General features: G+C 39.1%; 1 protein-coding gene across 2 annotated transcripts in view; it reads left to right on the top strand.

Moving 5' to 3' along the window:
* Positions 1-16,670, top strand: part of CNTLN (centlein) — a 230,503-nt gene that overhangs the window by 44,609 nt on the left and 169,224 nt on the right. The gene's annotated exons all lie outside the window — the stretch shown is intronic.

Genomic DNA, 16,670 nt, shown 5'->3' with positions numbered 1-16,670 from the left:
CAGTTTCCCAAATATTATCGTCTAGTGCTCCTAATTGCCACTGAGGACCAAAATGGATTTGGCTTCATGGTGATACGATTTTACCTTCCATTCTTTCTTCAGTAAGATCTGATTTACTACCAAGCTGACCAAAATTACCCAGACAAGAAATAAGTTACTTTCTGTAGTCAGTGACTTAATTGTCTTAATTCCACAAGATGGTAAACACTTGGGTTCATCTTGTGAGCTTTGTTCTTTTTACCTCCTGTTCCATCACCACTATTTTCATCTGAAGAAATGCTTCTATTTCCAACTTTTCTGCAACAGGCTCAAGCAGAAGAGAACTTTATCCAATGGCCAGGTCACATTTTGAACATGTACATAAAGACATACATACATGCTCATTATGCTGTTTCATTTTGGGGTAAGCAATATTACGCAAAGCACTGAAAGGGGTTAAGATAGTAAGAAAAAATAAGATCATGAGATAAGGGAAAGAGAATGGAATACAGCTAAATCTAATTCATCTTACCATTTTGCCCTTGAACACCTCCCTTCCTTCCATTGCATTCATATACAACTTTATACATAGGCTTTTGTTCTTAAACTTCTCATCTCTGTCTTCAACTTCATACAACCATAAAGTTTCTTCTCAACTGATTTACTCTTCCTTCACAGATTGTGCTTTGTGATGTTCTCTCTCTGTGATCAAACCATCCCAGTGTACTTCTTTCATTATGTTCACTTTTTTAATTCAGTCTATATTTATTCATTGTCTGTTTATTCTTGACCCTGTCCTTTTATCACACATATTCCTTAACTACCCCATTCCCACTGTATTCAACTTAGTTTTATGTTTCTATGACATGTAGAACTCACTTCAGTGCAAAAAAAATGGATAGAAACATGTTCTTATATGTAATCATTTTTGCTTTTTTCAAGAAAAATTCACATATCAATATTATCCACCACTTTGAATCTTGATCCAGTTGTTTTATATCAATTATTTTTTAATGTGGCAGACCATTGACATCTTGTGGTCTAACAAGAGCATTTTATTTTCATTTTGTATTTTTCTTTTTTTCAAGATGCCAGGTTTGAATTACTAGTATCTGGACAATTCTCTACCTCATATTCTGCAATGTGGAATGTACGCATTTTAATGCTTAAATTTTAAAAGGGGGATTTAAAAATTTTTTTTTTCAATACCTCTTTATTGTGTTTGGCTCTCTCAAGGATGGGAGGAAAGCCTGAACTGCTATGTTGTATGGCCAGGAGCATACATGAGAGCAGAGACATCACACTGACAACAAAGGTCCGCATAGTTAAAGCAATGGTGTTCCCCGTAGTAACATATGGCTGCGAGAGCTGGACCAAAAGGAAGACTGAGAGAAGGAAGATCGATGCTTTGGAACTGTGGTGTTGGAGGAAAATTGTGAGAGTGCCTTGGACTGCAAGAAGATCAAACCAGTCCATCCTCCAGGTTATAAAGCCAGACTGCTCACTTGAGGGAATGATATCAAAGGCAAAACTGAAATACTTTGGCCACATAATGAGAAGACAGGACACCCTGGAGAAGATGCTGATGCTAGGGAGAGTGGAGGGCAAAAGGAAGAGGGGCCGACCAAGGGCAAGATGGATGGATGATATTCTAGAGGTGACGGACTCGTCCCTGGGGGAGCTGGGGGTGTTGCCGACCGACAGGAAGCTCTGGCGTGGGCTGGTCCATGAAGTCACGAAGAGTCGGAAGCGACTAAACGAATAAACAACAAAACATGGCCAGGAACTGGCATTAGAGAAATTACCAGGCAAGCAGGATAGTTGTGAGAGCCCTATCTCTCTTACATGCCAGGGTTATGGGCTGGCTACCAGGTGAGGCAACCCCTTGAAGATGGCAGCAGGAATGAATAATTTGCTACTGCAAAGCATGAGGCATGTCGGAGTGATGAATCAGGTTTCAAGGAGGGATGATTTGAGACCTCCAGTCTTTCCCCCTGTGGGCTCAGCCTTCTCTTCACTTGTTAATAATTATTGTGATAATTTCTTCTGCTTTTTTTATTCAGTAGACTACAGGTTGGATTAAGCTTTTCTCCTTTCCTCACACTTTAATCTACTATATAACATAGGAAACAAATGTGTTTATAAATGAGGTTAATTAAATTTGTGTTACTTTAGGGAAGCATACTGGTGTGTTTCTTTCTAAGGAGGGTTAGGGTACACCAATATTAGCAGCAGGGGCAGTAAGAAAAGTAGCTGAAATTGAAATGAGAGGAGAGGAATAATTAAAAATTATATTTTCATTCCCCTCAAGTTGTGCTCTGTTACTCTTCATGGTGGGGTGGAGGGGGGGGGAGTTCCCAGGAGGGATGAATAAAGAATGATAGAAGTATTTGTCAAGAGTATATAATTCCATCTGGGTCACCCAAGGTGTGAAGATCATCCCAGTTGCGTAGCTAAAGCAAGCTGGCACCTATATTGGGCAGCAGTGCCAATTAGGAAGATGCTAAAGGTAGTTGATCGTTTTAGTGACAATGGCAAAGACATAATTTCATACTGCATGAGAGAAGACAGTGGTGAAGCACTGCTATATTTCATCAAGAAAACAATATGGATATATTATATGAACCGATGATAGAGTGCCAGATGATGGGCCCTACAACTTGAATGATACTCAGTATGCTACTGAGGAAGAACTGAGAATCTTACAGAATACTTAAGGTATTAATGACATGCCTAGATTAAAGCCTTTGGAACATCAAGTTGCTAAAGTTGCCATTTACAGTACCATTTTATGGTAAAGTTCAATCTGAAATCAACAAAGCATGCAAGCAAGATGTGTTGCTTGTGGTTGATGACTAGGATGCCAAAGTTGGAAATATTAAAGAAGAAAATGTCCTGAAATGAAGCTGGCAAATAGCTTACCAATTTCTGCCAATCCAATTATTATTTCTTCATTGCTAACATAGTCTTCTAGCTTTGATTTTATCTGGGCATACATGCCCTTTCATTCGTCACTTTGAATCTGACAGTCATATGGTATACTATGCTGGGAATGAAAAATTGAAGAGGAACGGCGTGGCATTCATAATTAAGAAGAATATTTCAAGATCAATTCTAAAGTACAACGCCACCAGTGATAGACTAATATCTATACGCCTACAAGGAAGACCAGTTAATACTACTATTATTCAAATTTATGCACCAACCACGAATGCTGAAGATGAAGAAATTGAAAACTTTTATGAAATGCTGCAATTTGAAATTGATTGAACATGCTTTGTTAATTATTGGCGACTGGAACACAAAAGTTGGAAATGAAGAAGGATCAGTAGTTGGAAAATATGGCCTTGGTGACAGAAACGACGCTGGAGATCTCATGATAGAATTCTGTAAGACCAATGACTTATTTGCAATATTTTTTTCCAACAACACTGTTGACAACTATATACATGGACCTTGCCAGATGAATTACACAGAAATAAAATTGATTATCTTTGTGGAAGGAGAAGATGGAGAAGCTCAATTCTATCTGTTAAGACAAAGCCAGGAGCTGACTGCAGGACAGATCATCAATTGCTCATGTACAAGTTCAAGCTGAAGCTGAAGAAAATTAAAGCAAGTCCAAGAGTGCCAAAGTATGATCTAGAAAACATCCCACCTGAATTCAGAGATTACCTCAAAAATAGATTCGATGCACTAAACATCGATGACCGAAGACCAGAAGAGCTGTGGGAAGACATTAGGAACATAATATGTGAAGAAAGTAAAAGATCATTAAAAAGGCAGGAAAAAAAGAAAAGATCCAGATTGATGTCAGATGAGTCTCTGGAACTTGCTTTTAAACGCCGAGTAGCTAAAGCTAATGGAAGAAAGAACGAAGTAAGAGAGCTAAATAGAAAATTTCAAAGGGCTGCTCAAAAAGATAAGGAAAAATATTATGATGAAATATGTAAAGACCTAGAGTTAGAAAATCGAGGAGGAAGAACATGATCAGCATTTCTCAAGCTGAACGAGCTGAAGAGAAAATGCAAGCCCCTAGTTGCTATCCTTAAAGATTCTATGGGCAATACATTAAATGACATGGGTAGTATTAAGAAAAGATGGAAGGAATATACAGAATTACTGTATAAAAAAGAGTTAGTCGATCCTCAACTATTTAAGGAGGTAGAATATGATCAAGAACCATCAGTACTGAAGGAAGAAGTTCAAGCTGCACTGAAGGCATTGGCGAAAAACAAGGCTCCAGGAATTGATGGATTACCAATTGAGATATTTCAACAATCAGGTGCAGCAGTGGAAGCACTTACTCCTCTGTGTCAAGAAGTTTGGGTGGCCAACTGCCTGAAAGAAATCCGTATTCATACCCATTCCAAAGAATGGAGATCAAACAGAATGGGGAAATTTCCAAACAATTTCATTAATTTCACATGCTAGCAAAATTTTGCTGAAAATAATTTGACAACGTTTGCAGCCTTACTGTCAGGCTCTGCCTGCTGCTCAATAAAACACAGACGCTAATTTGGGGGTTTAGGCTCTGATTTTATTTGAGCATAGGGTGCATGCCTAGTGAAAAGCTGAGAGTGGATGGAGCGCGCCGGTACGGGATTTAAATAGCCCGCGCCGGTCAGCGCTCCACCCCCCTTCATCTGAGTGAGCCCCGAGCCCCGAGGGTCCTGTTGCCGGTGGGTGAGGGGTCGCGGGGCCCCTGCTGGTGCCCTGGGCTGCTTCTTAATCTTCTTCCTCCGGCCGGTGATGACTTTAAACCGGGCGATAATCTCCGTGGTTATTTTGACAGCTTCGGGCGTGCCTCGTGCTCGGGCGTTGTCAGTTTCGCTCTTTGCAACATTGTATCCTTCTATCGGCTTTTCCGGCTGGAGTCTTTACCTTGGTGCCAGTGTCTGTTGCCTTTCATTGTAAGTCAGTTGCTTATCTTTTAATCCCTCGGCCCCGTTTCGTTGTATTGTTATGTGTGCCGTTGCGCTGACACAATCATCGCAACGGTGCCCATGACACTTACATTGATAGAGAACTACCAGAAGTCCAGGCTGGATTTAGAAGAGGACATGGAATGAGAGATATCATTGCTGATGTCAAATGGATCTTGGCTGAATGTAAAGAATACCAGAAAGATGTTTACCTCTGTTTCACTGATTATGCAAAGAAATTTGACTGTGTGGACCATAATAAGTTATAGCTAATATTACGAAGAATGGGAATTCCAGAGCACTTAATTATACTCATGCAGAACCTGTACACGGATCAAGAGGCAGTCGTTAGAACAGAAAACAGTGATACCGAGTGGTTCAAAGTTGGAAAAGGTGTGCGGCAAGGTTGTATGCTTTCACCCTACTTATTCAATATGTACGCTGAACAAATAATCTGAGAAGCAGGAATGTACGAAGAAGAACAGGGTATCAGAATTGGTGGAAGACTCATTAACAACCTGTGATATTCAGATGATATAACTTCGCTTGCTGGAAGTGAAGAAGACTTGAAGTACTTGCTGATGAAGATCAAAGATTGTAGTCAGCAATACGGACTACACCTGAATATGAAGAAGAAGATTCTCACAAATGGACCAATAAACAATGTCACAATAAATGGAGAAGAAATTGGAGTTGTCAATGATTTCATTCTACTCAGGTCAACGATCAATGCCAAGGGAAATTGTAATCAAGAAATCAAACGAGGTATTGCGCTGGGAAAATCTGCCATCAAAGACCTATCTAAAGTTTTCAGAAGTAAAGATGTCAGTTTAAAAACAAAGGTGTGTCTGACTCACGTCATGGTCTTCTCAATTGCCACATATGCCTGTGAAAGTTGGACATTAAAAAGGAAGATAGAAGAAGAATTGATGCGTTCGAATTGTGTTGGCGAAGGTTATTGAAAATACCATGGACTGCCAGAAGAACAAACAAATCAGTTTTAGAAGAAATACAAGCAGAATGTTCCCTAGAGGTGAAGATAAGTAAGCTTAGACTCTCATACTTTAGGCACGTCATCAGGAAAGACCGATCACTTGAAAAGGACATGTTTGGTAAAGTTGAGGGCCAGCGGAAAAGAGGAAGACCTTCAATGTGATGGATTGATACAATTACCTCAAGAATGGATGCAAACATTGGAACAGTCAGGCACAAGACCAAACAGCATTTTGTTCTGTTATACATAGCGTCGCCATGAATCGTAAACGACTCGACGCTATGTATAACAGAACAACATGCTCTTTCCTTTTTTTGCTTTTGTTTCTCTCTCTGCCTTTTATATGGAAGCTCCCCAGAGTCATTTGGTAGTCCTTCAAAATTTAATAAAATAAATAAATAAAACAACTCAAATAATGCCTGGATATTACCAAATTGACACTATCAAATGGAGCACATAGAAATCAAATTAACTATATCGTACAAGTAGGTGGAAGAGCTCAGTAATAATAGCAAAGCCATGGGTACTCTAGAACAGATCACAAACTGCTCATGTGCAAGTTCCAAGTTAAGTTAAAGAGGAAAAAGAAAACCAACCAGTTTCCATGATATGATTTTGAGCATATACTCACCATTTTCAAAGAGAACATCCAGTATTGCTTTGAAATCCTAAACCTCATTGGTAGGGAACCAGTGGGACTGTGGAGTAAAATCAAAGATGTTATTAAGGATGAATTTGAAAAAAAGACTGCCGAAGACCAAGAAACAGAGGACATTAGACTGGATGTCACAATAAACAGTGGAAATTTCTAAGAAGAGAAGAGAAGCCAAAGCCAAGAAAGGCAAAGAACTCAGGAAGGAACGTAACAAAGAATTTCAGACAGCTGTTAGAAGAGACAAGAAGCAGTACTACAATGATATCTATAAAGATATTGAACATGGAAACAGACATGGAAAAACAAGGAAAGTCTTCCAAACGCTCTCCAAACTCAGAAGAAGGTTCCACCCTCAAATTGGTATGTCAAGAATGCCAATGGCCAGATATTAACTGATTCCAAAAAGATCAAAGAATGATTGGAAGAGTATAATGTATAGCAGAGATGTCAACATATAAGATACCTTAGAAGATATTCCCTGAGAGCCAATTTGGTGTAGTGGTTAAGGCACTGGGCTAGAAACTTGAAGACTGTCAGTTCTAGTCTCGCCTTAGAGTGAGACCAGCTGGGTGACCTTGGGCCAGTCACTCTATCTCAGCCCTAGGAAGCAGGCAATGGCAAACCATTTCCTGAAAATCTTGCAAGAAAGCTGCAGGGACTTGTCCAGGCAGTCGCCAGGAGTGAAAAACTGACTCAAATGTGAAGAAGAAGAAGAAGAAGAAGAAGAAGAAGAAGAAGAAGAAGAAGAAGAAGAAGAAGAAGAAGAAGATTCCCTATTTACAAGGGAATGTACTGAAAGATAAGGTTAGATCAGCACTCTAGTCAGAAGGGCTACAGGAATTGATGGAATATTTACAGTAAAATGGGAAGCAACAGCAGAAGAATTTGTAGAGGTTCTAACCAAACTATGCCAGCAAATCTGGAGGATGGTGGCACAGTGGTCAACAGATTGGAAGAGATCAGTCTATGTTCTAGTACTAAAGAAAGGAGACATAACTGAGTATGCAAACTACAGGTAATCCTTGACTTACTATGGCAATTGGGCCTGGAATTTCTATCACTTAGCAAAGAAGTTGTAAAGAGGTGTACGGGTAGAAGAGACTTACCCCAGCGATTTGTGACCTTCCCTGTCAGCTTCCCCATTGACTTTCTGGGGAAGCTGGCAGAGAAGGTTGCAAATGGTGATCATGTGATCGCAGGGTGCTGCAACTGGTTGTAAGTGTGAACCAGTTGCCAAGTGCCCAGATCGAGATCACATGACTGTGGGGGTCCTTGGTTGGCCAGATCTCCGAAGACCACTCATAACCACTATTTGTGCAGCGCTTTTGTAACTTCAAATGACCACTGAATGAATGGTCATAGATTGAGGATTACCTGTATTGTACAGTATCCTTAGATTTACATAAGCAAAATAATGTTTAGGGACAAGAGATATTATTGTTGATGCATGCTCGGTAGTTAATATGTGCTTCATTGATTATAGAAAGGTCTTTGATTGTGTTGATCATGTCAAGCTGTAGAATGCACCTTTCCTAAGGAAAATGGGAATCCCAGAACATCTCATTGTTCTCATATGAAATTTATAGGCAAGTCAAGAAACAACAGTCCGGACAGAACATAGTAAAACAGACTGGTTGCAGTTTGGGAAAGGAATAAGACAAACCTGTACATTCTCCCCTTCTTTATTCAATCTATATACTGATTATATACTGACAGAAGCTAGATTGAAAGATGAATGTGGTTTTAAAATAGGAGAAACAAACATCAGTTATCTGCACTATGCTAATGATACTAATATGATAACTGAAAATGCAAGCTCTAATAAAAACCAAGTGAAAAAAATGAGATTAAGATTAAATACAAAGAAGACCAAAGAAATTTCAACAGATACAGCAACGAGCCTTAGAATTGACAATGAAGATACTGACGTGGAAAACAGCTTCTGCTTTTTTAGGATCAAATATCAATAGTAAAGGAATCAGCAGTCAAGAAATACACCACACTAAAATACACTTTTATAAAATAGCAGTGAAGACCTTGGAAAAGATATTCAGGTGCTCTGATGTATTTATGCCTACAGAGATCAGAATTGTGCAGACAATGGTTTTCCCTTTGACATTCTGTGGAAACAAAAGTTGGATTTTGAGGAAGTAAGATCGAAAGAGCATTGGCTCTTTTGAACTTTGGCATTGGAGAAGACTCCTGAGAATACCATGCCAAGAATACTAACAAATGGAACATAGAACAAATCAGAGTTTTCACTAGAAGCACAAATGACCAGACTCAAGTTGTCATATTTTGGACACATTATATGAAGACCTAGCTCTCTTAAGAAGTATGTAATGCTAGGAAAAGTGGAAGGAAAGAGAAAAAGAAGACAACCAGCAGCATGGTGGATGGATTTAATTGCAGTGGGATGGGTGTACTGTTGAAAGACCTGAAGGATCAAATTGATAGATCCTCCTGGAGAAAATCTATCTATGTGGTTGCTAAGATTTAATGTGCAACTTAATGGCACATAATCATGATCAATCATAGCTTCATTATCCCTTATATGTATTATTACTACTACTATTACTATTATTACTACTACTACTACTTCAAACTGAAATGTACAGCTCATGCACAATGATGTCATCACACCAATGCCATTATGTATTTGCATCTTGATATCAGAGGCAAGTAAGTGATTCATGAAATTTGCATGATGGCATTGTCAAACATGTGTCACCATTTGCACGCCTGTTGCCCCATCTTGTGGACAACCATGGCCTTTTAATTTAATCATAAATATTATGTATTATATTGCTTTTTTTTTTTTTTTACCATTGCAACACTGATAGGGAGTCATGGCAATGCAACTTCCCTGACCAGTATATTTGTCTGATACAGTTGTTTCCAAATTTCAGGCAGTCAGGTATTATGTTTTCAGATATGCTTTTCAATACTTTTAAACATATACATAACAACTTGGATCCTACTTGAAAACCAAGTTCCATGAAAGGATTTTTTCTACCTCAGTGAGACCCTAAGAATCTGGAGCTATGGATTGGTGGGACGTTAGGATCAGTGTGTTACAGGCTACAAATGAGAGGAAGAATTGACAGAAATTGCCTACATACCTTTATTTGAATGGAATGAGATCTGGGATTCAGTCAAACATGTAAATGTTATGTGAAAGTTACGTTGATTTACCAACCTGGGTTGGATGAGAACTGATTTATGCCTGGAGCTCCTGTTGCTAGTCCCAGCTCCTGCCAACCTAGCAGTTTGAAAACATGCAAATGTGAGTAGATTAATAGGCACCGCTTCGGCAGGCAGGTAACGGTGTTCCGTGTAGTCATGCCGACCACACGACCACGGAAGCGTCTACGGACAAACGCCGGCTCTTTGGCTTTGAAACGGAGATGAGCACCGCCCCCTAGAGTTGAAGATGACTGGATTTAATGTCAAGGGAAACCTTTACCTTTACCTATTGGGAGTTTGGGGGTTTTTTTCTTTTTTTTCTTGTTCTCAGTCAGTTATTCCTAGAAGAACACTGTCAGGATGGGAATACATGTTTGGAGCAGTATTTCTGTTCCTTGATTTACATAAGGGCCCAAAGACCTTTATGATAGTGGCTTTAGATTATTCATAAACAATTACCAATTAGTCTATACATGTAAACACTTTAATTAAAAGTACCGCAATAAAGAAATTAAACATTATCTTAGAATCTATTCAAGTTTTTATGTGACCATTTTTCATTGTTCAATAAAATAAAATAAAAATAAATTAAAAATAAAAATTCAATTAAAAAAACTATTAATGCTAAACATATCCACTTGGATGCAGCAGAAGAAAAAATTAAAAGTGGCTCTTACCTTGATTTTAATGCATTTTAGACTTAAGAAGCATGTCTGTAAAAGCAATGAAAATTTCACACATAAATGACAGCTTCCTAACCATGTAACCTATGATCATACATGATAGGCTTAGCCTTTGTCACTTTATACTATTGCTATATCAGAGTCCAATGAAATATGCAATGTATTGAGCAAGATGATGAATGTTTAGAGTTCTGTTGTTAATATCTGAAGACAATTTCAGCTTTAAGGAAATGGCAGGATGTCATATATTAGGGAGAGCTGGTGAATCTCTTACTGTTTTGAAAAGCAAATATTTGTGAGTGGATAGGGAAGATTTTGTCTTATAATAAAGTTGCTAGATTGTCAGCCCAGACTGTTTAATTAATTAATTAGTGTGGTAAGTTGTGAAAAGTGACAATCCACAGTTTCCTGGCTAATACATGAGAAGATATAAGATGAATCTCTATCAAAGCAATAGAAATTGCATTGCCAACCAATTGTTTTCTGAAGAATTCCTTTGTGCTTGAAAGCTGCATACATATAGCAGAATAACATACACACCTGTGTCTGCCAGTGCATCTCCAATGATTGTTGTTGTTGTTCAGTCGTTAAGTCGCGTCCAACTCTTCGTGACCCCATGGACCATAGCACGCCAGGCCTTCCTGTCCTCCACTGTCTCCCGGAGCTTACTCAAATTCATGTTCATTGCATTGGTGATGCTATCTAACCATCTCATCCTCTGCTGTCGCCTTCTCCTTTTGCCTTCAGTCTTTCCTGCCATCAGGGTCTTTTCCACTGAGTCCTCTCTTCACATTAGGTGGCCAAAATATTTGAGCTTCAGCTTTTGTATCTGTCCTTCCAATGAACAGTCAGGGTTGATTTCCTGTAAGATTGACTGAATTGACCTCCTTGCAGTCCAAGGGACTCTTAAGATTCTTCTCTAGCACCACAGTTTGAAAGCATCAATTCTTCAACGCTCAGCCTTCCTTATGGTCCAACTCTCACAGCTATACATTACTACTGGGAAAACCATAGCTTTGATTATATGGACCTTTGTCGGCAAGGTGATGTCTCTGCTTTTTAGTACGCTGTCTAGGTTTGCCATAGCTTTCCTCCCAAGGAGTAGGCGTCTTTTAATTTAATGGCTGCAGTCACCATCTGTGGTGATCTTGGAGCCCAAGAAAATAAAATCTGTCATTGCTTCCATTTCTTCCCCTTCTATTTGCCAGGAAGTGATGGGTGTAAAGTTCTGACACAGTTGTCTCAATGAAATTCTGACTCATGCATCCAGATGAAATGCAGATTTCAGATTTATTGATGATGTGTACAGATTTAAGCAAAAAGCCACGACTAGAAAAGTTCTCACACAGCTACCTGATAAAAGACACAAAAGGCGCGTCAAAACCTCCTCCACACTCCCCCACTTTTCCCTTAACAGTCCAGCATTCCACTCCTGGCTGATACAACCTTGGATTTGTTCTCACTCTCAGCAACTTTTCCCCTCCCATCCAGAGCTTGAGACTTGTTGCTTCAATGGCAGAGAACACAATCAACAGATCTCACAACTCTTTGATTATGGGTTCTGACAATGGGGCCAGATGTCATGATCTTAGTTTTTTTTAATGTTCACTTTCAAGCCAGCTTTTGCACTCTCCTCTTTCACCCTCATCAAGAGGCTCTTTAGTTCCTCTTCACTTTCTGCCATTAGGGTGGTATCATCCGCATGTCTGAGGTTGTTGCTATTTCTCCCGGCAATCTTAATTCTAGCTTGCGATTCATCCAGCCCGGCATTTCTCATGATGTACTCTGCATATAAGTTAAATAAGCAGGGTGACAAAATACAGCCTTGTCGTACTCCTTTCCCAATTTTGAACCAATTGGTTGTTCCATGTCTGGTTCTAACTGTTGCTTCCTGACCTGCGTACAGGTTTCTCAGGAGACAGGTAAGGTGGTCCGGTACTCCCATATCTTTAAAAATTTGCCACAGTCTGTTGTGATCCACACAATCAAAGGCTTTAGCATAGTCAATGAAGCAGAAGTAGATGTTTTCTGGAACTCTCTTGTTTTCTCCATGATCCAGCGAATGTTGGCAATTTGATCTCTAGTTCCTCTGCCTCTTCGAACCCCAGCTTGTACTTCTGGTAGTTCTCGGTTCATATATTGTTGAAGCCTAGCTTGTAGGATTTTGAGCATAACCTTGCTACCATGTGAAATGAGCTCAATTGTGCGGTAGTTTGAACATTCTTTGGCATTGCCCTTCTTTGGAATTGGAACGTAAACTGAGCTTTTCCAATCCTGTGGCCACTGTTGAGTTTTCCAAATTTGTTTCCATATTGAGTGCAGCTCTTTAACAGCATTATCTTTTAGGATTTTAAATAGCTCAGCTGGAATACTGTCATCTCCACTGGCTTTGTTGTTAGTAATGCTTCCTAAGGCCCACTTGACTTCACTTTCCAGGATGTCCGGCTCAAGGTCAGTGACCACACCATCGTAGTTATCAGGGACATTAAGATCTTTCTTGTATAGTTCTTCTGTATATTCTTGCTACCTCTTCTTAATTTCCTCTGCTTCTGTTAGGTCCCTGCCTTTTTTGTCCTTTATCATGCCCATCTTTGCACAAAACGTTCCCTTGATATCTCCAATTTTCTTGAAGAGATCTCAAGTCTTCTCCATTCTATTGTTTTCCTTGATTTCTTTGTGTTGTTCATCTAAGAAGGCCTTCTTATCTCTCCTTGCTATTCTCTGGAAATCTGTATTCAGTTGGTTATATCTTTCCCTTACTCCCTTGCTTTTTGCTTTCCTTCTTTCCTCAGCTATTTGTAAAGCCTCATCAGACAGCCACTTTACTTTCTTGCATTTCTTTTTCTTTGGTATGGTTTTAGTTGCTGCCTCCTGTACAATGTTACAAACCCCTGTCCATAGTTCTTCAGGCCCTCTGTCTACCAGATCTAGTCCCTTAAATCTATTCATCACCTCCACTGTATATACCTAAGGGATATGGTTTAGGTCATACCTGAATGTTCTAGTGGTTTTCCCTATGTTCTTCAATTTAACCCTAAATTTTGCTATAAGAAGCTCATGATCTGAGCCACAGTCAGCTCCAGGTCTTGTTTTTACTGACTGTATAGAGCTTCTCCATCTTTGGCTGCAAAGTACATAATCTGATTTCGGTATTGACCATCTGGTGATGTCCATGTGTAGAGTCATCTCTTGTGTTGTTGGAAAAGAGCGTTTACTATGACTAGCGTGTTCTCTTGGCAAAACTATTAGCCTTTGTCCTGCTTCATTTTGTACTCCAAGGCTGAATTTGCCTATTAGTCCAGTTATTTCCTGACTTCCTACTTTAGCATTCCAATCCCCTGTGATGAAAAGGACATCTTTTTTTGGTGTTAGTTCTAGAAGGTGTTGTAGGTCTTCATAGAACCAGTCAACTTCAGCTTCTTTGGTATCAGTGGTTGGGGCACAGACTTGGATTACTGTGATGTTGAATGGTTTGCCTTGGATTCGAACTGAGATCATTCTGTCATTTTTGAGGTTGTACCCCAGTACTGCTTTTCCCACTCTTTTATTGACTGTGAGGGCTACTCCCTTTCTCCTAAGGGATTCTTGCCCACAGTAGTAGATATAATTGTCAGCTGAATTAAATTTGCCCACTCCCATCCATTGTAGTTTGCTGATTCCCAAGATGTCGATGTTCGATCTTGCCATCTCATGTCTGACCATATCCAGGTTACCTTGATTCATAGATCTTACATTCCAAGTTCCTATGCAATATTGTTCTTTACAGCATGGGACTTTCCTTTCACTTCCAGACACATCCACAACTGAGCATCCTTTCAGCTTTAGCCCAGCTGCTTCACTTTTTCTGGAGCTACTCGTATTTGCCCTCCGCTCTTCCTCAGTAGTATATTGGACACCTTCCGACTTGAGGGCCTCATCTTCCGGTGTCATATCTTTTAGCCTTTTGATACTGTCCATGGGGTTTTCTTAGCAAGGATACTAAAGTGGGTTGCCATTTCCTTCTCCAATGGACCACGTTTTGTCAGAACTCTACACCATGGCCTGTCCATCTTGGGTGGCCCTGCATGGCATAGCTCATGGCTTCATTGAGATGCGCTTTGCCATGACAAGGCAGTGATCCAGGAAGGGAATTACAATGATTACATTTGTTATATTTCTGTCAAGCAACTTTAAGAGGCATAGGACCCTATAGGAATAAAAAGGATTGCTGTTCTCCATGAACACATAAAAGGAGTTGATCACTGCTTCTTCCTGGTGTCTTGCTGTAATTCATAGGGCATGTGATAGTGGTTATGGTTGGGAACACCTGCCCTGCTATAGGTATTTAGTACTTGCTATGATGAGACCTCTTTAATGATGGTAATGAGTAGTGAGTAATAGTGGCAGCAGATTAATTCATACAAGTAGCTGCTTGGTAATCATTGTTGAGTAACTAGTTGATATGCAATAGTATTTTGTTGGATGCTTTTTTCTATTTTACATGGTCCAGTTAAGTTAGATATTGGATTCAAAGGATGTGAAGTTGCTAGTTTCTTTGGACTGCTGAATTGTCCTTGAAATAATTTTCATTCAATGTAGGGAGTTTATGGTCTGCCTTTCATTCGGTAAGGACTGGAAACAGAGCAAAAAGTCTTTAGTACCACATGGTTGGAAACAAATTTGCAGAAATTAAGGGAAAGTACATGATTGTTGGAATAAACCCATCTTCTGTATTCTGATAATACTAGCTTCTGGTATTTCAAATTGACTTCACAGCTAAGAGCACCACAAAGCAATTACAGGTAGTCCTCATTTAGCAACCACAATTGGTTCCAGCGAAATATTGGCTAAACAAACCAGGTGACTGAGAGAGAGAGAGATGGTGCAAAGATCTTTGGTTGCTGCTGTCTCATTTAGATAAAGTTATCTCGTGCAGCAATGCCAGCATTATTTTCATTTTGGCGTGCATTGTTGTCAGGCTCAGAAATTTGGACAGAAGTGCATGCATTGGTTGGAAAATGATTTGTTTATTAACGTTTATTACCGTTGTATTTGCAAACTGTCGCTTAACAAGGCAGTTGCTAAATGAGGACTACCTGTAGTTTGGGCCTTAAATCTTGTTTCATTGGAATCAGACATCTGATTTTTAAAAAATATAATAAATATGCTGAACTTTCATACTTCAAAAGGACAGTGTGAAAGGAACACAAATAGCTAGTATATCAACTGCAGAAGATAAATGCTATCAAAATATGTATTTTGGAATGTTTTCATATTTCACATTAGTGTGATCTATTCAGATGTTATACAACTGCAATTACTAGTAGGAAGATTCATATTAAAACTATAGAAAAGGACATAGTACTACATTAAGAAGCAGGATCAAATGTATGTACATTGTACACATAGAATGATTTTGTATATTCTGTGACATTCCTTGCTTATCACTTTTTCATCCTGACATTTGGAGGAACTAAATAAAACTAGTCTTTTATTTTCTTTCTCAGAACACTGCCTAGATATGAGTAAATAAGGTGTTCCCAGTCTTTTTGGATCTCTGGACATATTTGTAACATGGTTGTTATAGGGATGTATAGCTGCAAGCTTGCCTATATAGCAAAAGACATTTCATAGAAAACAAAAAGCAAAATCAGATGTCTATCTATAATGTTCTTCCAGCTACTTCCCATGTTTCTTTTTCAGACCTTGTAAATCTCTGTATTTAAAAAGTTGTGTGATTTGTAACACTAGCATTCATTATTAGAACGTTGTGCTTTCATTGACATTTTTATTAGAAAAAATTGCTTATAGTGACAGTCCATGTTCAAATCTCTACTTGATCACAGAACCCAGTGGATTACTTTCAGCCACACCAATATACCCAACAGGCAGGAACATCTGCAGAGTGGGGCACAACAGCATCAAAATTATTATTGGGGATAAAATGAGGAAAACCTTCTGATTGAAAAGGTGGAATATAAATACAGAAATGTATTATCACTGTAATCCTGTTCATCTTCATTACTAACAGTCAGTGGCTTCAGGATTCATACAGGTCAACTAGCTCACTGGTTCTAATTGTGTAGTTTGAAGTGGGTTCTAAGTCAGATTGTTTACATTAGACTCATCTGGAAAATAGTAACTGAGTGGAAAAATGTCTAGAGTAGCATGATTCAGATGATGTTTCTTTGAAGAGAACCTTGTCAGGTATTTTGTACTCTTACCTAGAATAGCAGAAAAGATCTTGAGGGACTGCATGAAAGCCTATA

The sequence above is a fragment of the Candoia aspera genome, chromosome 2 (assembly GCF_035149785.1).
Source record: "Candoia aspera isolate rCanAsp1 chromosome 2, rCanAsp1.hap2, whole genome shotgun sequence".
NCBI lineage: Eukaryota > Metazoa > Chordata > Lepidosauria > Squamata > Boidae > Candoia > Candoia aspera.
This window is presented reverse-complemented; position numbering and strand designations above follow the sequence as displayed.